Source organism: Nilaparvata lugens, chromosome 8 (assembly GCF_014356525.2).
Source record: "Nilaparvata lugens isolate BPH chromosome 8, ASM1435652v1, whole genome shotgun sequence".
Taxonomy (NCBI): Eukaryota; Metazoa; Arthropoda; class Insecta; order Hemiptera; family Delphacidae; genus Nilaparvata; species Nilaparvata lugens.
The window spans coordinates 3,321,443-3,327,442 of NC_052511.1; positions in this window are offsets into that span (position 1 = coordinate 3,321,443).

Sequence of the window (6,000 nt, forward strand, 5' to 3'; positions counted from 1 at the left end):
ACGTTATATTCAAGAGTACGTCCCAGAATATTCCACAGTCTATTAACTCTTCAGTCTATTAACTGCCTTTGGTAGAGAGTTAGTGGGAGGATATTTTTATATTCTTTCCGAAAATGACATTGATATGTCCAAAGCTCGCCAATTATGTAGATGCATAACAATATAATATCTATACAGTAGTTATATTACAAATACTTTTTCATATCATATACAGTCATAATTATTTTCTTACTATATTGTGTAAATTCATCTATAATTTTGCTGTATTGTAAGCTATTGTATATAAGTGTATAAGCCAGTATATATTGTAATCTACATATAAAATACTCAATCAATCAATCAAACTCTATTTTATGTAATCGGGATTGGAATATATTCTTGATAAATTTGACTATGATGAATTAATGTAGTCCATGATTTCAAAACAAAAAAGTAACAGAGAAATTTTGGCTCAAATTTTTTTGACATTCCTAAATTGTTCCAAGTTTTCAGTGATTTATCAAGTTCAGTATCAATATTGCTCATTCGGTGCAATTCAAAATTTCTAGTTTCTTTATTTGTGACATAAAAATGTATTGAATTACTTAAAGTGGAAATAAGACCTATCTTTTGAAAGTTTACTATTTAAGGAATTTGGAAGTAGAGCAGTTCTGGGCTGTTGGGCAGTTTTGAATTCCTTAAAGTAGAAATTAGACCTATCCTTTGAAAGTTTACTGTTTAAGGAATTTAAGAATAGAAACGTTTTGGGCTATGCCTGCCTGGTGCTCTTCCCAGCTATCTTTATATCTATATTAATATTATACTATATATCTAATATTACTAATATATACTAATATTATACTATATTTATACTATAATCTTTATTTATAATTTGTGATTGTAATGATGAATAAAATGTGAAATGTCGAAACATGAGTCACGTGAATTTGTCCTAAGCATATCCAAGAACTGTAGCTCCAATTTAAGTCTGTTCAATTTGAACTGGAACTTCACTACCGTTATCTGAATCCTTGCCGATCATATCAAGTGGATAGCATCAATAATGGAATTAAATAGAGAATGCATTTATTCAAATGCTAATTAATAATAATTATTATTGAACGAAAATCCTAAATAAATGCTGCAAATGAGTGCTGCTATCCAGAGATTGCCAGTTTGGTGTAAGGGCAAGCATTCCTGACTGGCAATTGGGACGGTACCGGGTTCGATTCCCGGGTGGCAACTAATTTTTGGATAGTAGCCTATCTCATCGAATTTCCATCTAGCTATTAGCCCGTTGTCAATGTCTGCGTAGCAGAGGTCTTCGGGGTGATTTGCAGCATTTATTTAGGATTTTCGTTCAATAATAATTGGATAGCATACCTATAATTTTTATTCATTCATAACTCTACCTTCATTGTATTATCATTCATTCCATCATCATCACCTAGGCTTTAAATACTTCTAGAAAGTCGCCTTTGTGGAATAATGAATAATAAATTATGCATTACTGGCATCATGAGATGCATTCGAAGAATAAAATTTTAATTCATTCTCAAGAGGGATAAGATACCAGTACCTTCTGGATCCCAGTAGTGAATCATTCATCACCGAGTAGCCTAATATCCAAAAATAAACTTCTCATTTATCTTCAGGTGGGCTAAGTTCAAATCAAATTGGAACCCGAAGTAAAATCCAATTTTACCTTCCTATCTGAAACTCCACGACCTTGTCTTTCCCCATGTCAGTATTGGTTGTATGGAGAGCATTGATGTTTCTACATTAGAAACCCTGACAGTTTTAAGTGAATTCAATACGGAGGAAGAATTTAAAGCGGCTGGAGAGTGAATCACTTGGCAGTACTTATACAGAATTTTATTTTGAACTGAATTTTATTTTTGAATCAAATTTATAATTTTCACACCCGCTCTCACCTTATTTACATCCTACCTTCAAGTGTGCTAATTTTGAGATCTCATTCCAAGTGGTATTGCATTTCAAATGTGCTTGTTTTTATCTTGTGGTATTTTAAACAAATTCTTTCGCTTTTAGTTTCCTGCGACACTACCTCAAGCCTTAGTACATTATTCCCGGAATAAATATGGTGTGACTATAGTAAGGTCCAGGTTGTTATAGCAGTGGGAAAGGATAGGAGAAGAGCGCTGCCGATTCTCTGCCTTGTCCCCGAGTTCTATAGAGGATATCCGATACTGGTCAATCAATCATATATACAAATTCTCAAATTAATCAGCCCAATAGTTCAGACATGAGATGCATGAATTTCCTATTCCGTACGTGTATATGCCAGTTCTTTCCTCTATTATAGATTGATAGACAATTGCGCTGCGCTGCGGTCGCAGATAGATTTCTCTATTTGTGTGTTTCTTTTTTCGCCTAGTATCGGTTCAGATAGGATGTGAAAGTGATTGAGAGCTCCTAACTTTTCCTCTTGGGTTTCCTCTTCACTAGAAGATCAATCTCTCTCAAATTTGAACATATTCGAAGGAGGTTAAATATTTCGTAGATTAATATTATATTTCTACATTACTAAAGAACAATCTTGCATCTTTGAGGAGCTAGAAAAGGATAGCGTTATCTGCTTTGTCGAATGATAGACAAGGATAGCAACACTAATGTTTATCAAATACTGCTATTTCAACGTGGACCTCTTTACAGGAACAAAGGTACAGGCCAATATTAGTCTTTCATATTCTAAGCTGAATAAAAGAGAGGAAGCTACTAAAGAAAAGAGACAAAGAAACCGATTACTCTGGGGGAATCCCTCTGAACAGTCAGCTATGATTGAATGGGCAGCATCCATATTTCTTATGAGACATGCTGACATTTTATAGTGAACCACACTGTAGTCCATTTTCCATTGGGCTAGAGACCATTGTTCTCTCATACAAAGAGATGTGTTTGATGATACAGAGAGATTCATGGTACAGCAAGCGAACAAGTACAATACAAGAAATAGTAATCTCACAGGTCAGGCCTTTGTTGGGTGTGGTGAGAGAAAGAGAAGAAGAACGAAGTCTGTAGGATCTCGGAGTAAAAAACGTATTCCTTCCTTCTCATGTGGTAGGATATGGGAGAAGTCTAGATGATAGAGGAGAAGTTTTTAAAATAATTAAGGACTGTAAATTTTGTGAAGTGAACAACTACAAGACTTAATCTATTCCGGACTATGTGTAACCTTGAATAAATTTGGGAGAGTAATAGCACAAAGTTACCTTATTTTTCTCTTTTTGTGTAGTTGAGAAGTTGATATTGTGGTAATTATTCATTTTGAATGAAAAAGACTAAGAAATTGTCAAAAAAAACAATTTCAACTTTTTTGACAATTTCTTAGTCTTTTTCTTTCAATTATTTTTCTCTCCCTATCATTTTCATGATGTACTGACTGTATGGAACAATAACGAATTATAATCTAGTAATTATATAGTCTGGGTTTAGATGTTATTCAATTTTAGACTAGGTAATTATAGTCCAAAAATCGTTACGCATACGTTTCTGCGCCTTGTTTCAAAGAACTTGCATACCAGATTTCATCCAAATCGGACAATAACTGCGACTGTAACTGAGGTACAAACAAACAAACAGACAGACAAAAGCCGATCGAGTCGAAACTAAGTTCTCAGCTTCGATTCGGTCAATTACTGTGGCACAAAGCCACATCAAAGAATGTGTGTTTTTTTCACTGTAAAGTTTCATGAATTACGATGTTAATTGAACTTTCTATGTCTATTTTTAGATTGGGGAAATCTATACTGTAATTGGTATCAATCTATACCTTTTTGTGTAGTTGAGAAGTTGATATTGTGGTAATTATTCATATTGAATGAAAAAGACTAAGAAGTTGTCAAAAAACCACTGATTTATTGATAATTAGAAAGACCGGTTTCGGTTATTACACCATTGTCAATCTCCGTCTGATAAAATGAGTTTAAAACTGGTCTTTCTAAGTATCAATGAATCTGTGGTTTTTGACAATTTTTTAGTCTTTTTCATTCAATACTTCTTCTTTTCTCCTTATTCTACTTCATCCTCTTTTTCTCTTCCATCTTCCAATTTTCACTCAAACTAACTCTAAATTTTTTCTTGTTCATTTTTTCTTCTTCACAATGACCTGTTTTATCAGAGATTGACAATGGTGTAATAACCGAAACCGGTCTTTCTAATTATCAATAAATCAGTGGTTTTTTGACAACTTCTTAGTCTTTTTCATTCAATATCAATCTATACCCATAATGCTGACAGTGTATAGTGGGTCTCACTGTAGTACTGACCCTCTCAAGGAGATGAGTTTGCAAATTGTAAATTTAATTTAATCGTGATTAGCAGCCTAGAATAGATAGTAGCATAGAAAAATAGAAACATTCTATTCTTCTCTGAAAGTAGATAGTGTCAGCTGTCAGATTGATACCAATTGAGGTCATTTCAGGTCCTAACTTCGTCTTACTGTTCTAAAGACTGTCTTACTTACATACCAATTATTTACTTTCACTTTCAAAACTTCTTAATAGGGTTGTTAAAATTTTCACTGCTTAAATACTTGAGATGGAGGACGTACGCTGACCATATTGCTCCTGGAGAGTATTTTTGAACTAGTGAAGTGGATATCCGTTCTAGAGAGAGGAGGAAAAACATAATATGAAAGTAGAATGACTTGCTAGTGACTTGCTAGAATGAATGGCTGTGTGTCTTATAACTTGTAAAGTCGTTGAAATAAGGTTTGTAATGATAGTTTTTCAAGGAAAAATCAGCGGAAAAAGGAGTGTTGGAAGGCGACGTGTTTCCTGGCTTAAAAATTTTAGGGATTGGTTTGACTGCAGCAGCAAAGACTTGTTTCGAGCGACAGTGAAGAAGATCCGGGTTGCTGTGCTGATAGCGAACCTCCGATAGGAGACGCACTAATAGAAGAAGAATGATAGTTTGTAACAGCGTATTATCAGAGACAACTGATACAAGAAGCAACTGATAAAGATGGAAATTACTGCGATTTTGTGATTATTCAAATGCTAATGAATTAATCAAACGAAACTCTAAATTAAATGCTGTAAATCACCCCGAAGACTTCTGCTACTGCAGATATTGACAACAGGGTTAACAGCTAGATGGAAATTCGATGAGTGCTACTATTCAAAAACAAGTAGTTCTGTGAACAGTAGACCTCACGCAGTATTCTCATCGACAAGTACCTGATTGAAACTATAGACCTTATTGAATACAGCAATAGACTGGCTTCTCCACACATCTGTGTAATCACTTGTCAACTGATTCAAGATGAATAATATTCTATAGTCTGATTTTTACTCTAATATTGGCTTATGAAGGAGGCTCCTTTTTCCTTTTATATTATCCTTGAAATGCAAAATTTCCAAAAACCGTGTATATACGTCGACACGCAATTAAAAAAGGAACATACCTGTCCAATTCATGAAAATCTATTACCGCGTTTCGCCGTAAATGCGCAACATAAAAACATATAAACATTCAAACATTTTAACATTAAGAGAAATGCCAAACCGTCGACTTGAATCTTAGACCTCACTTCGCTCAGTCAATAAATATCGGGGCACCGAGCTTCGCTCGTTATTTTCATTTATCGATAAAAAGAACACAATTCTCTAAAATGATCATGTTTATATTTCACAGCTGGCTATATGTCATCTTATGAATTTCGGGGATGCGATATTTTGATTTTTCACATACTCACTCGCTCACTCACTTTTTTACTATGCACAGAAGACGAAAGTCTCAGCTGTTTCAGTCAATGATGAATTATTCTTTTAATGTTGTTCAGCGAGATTTTCCAAGGATGAGACCGAGTGCAATCGAATTTTTATATCATAAACCTACTATGTTCCAAATTTCGTGGAAATCGTTAGAGCCGTTTTCGAGATCCGTTGGACATAAATAAATATAAATTACCAGATATGAAAATACAGAAATTGTTTGCCTAATATAATAGGATAACCGGAATATAAAAATAACAAAAATTGCTCGCTTAATATAATA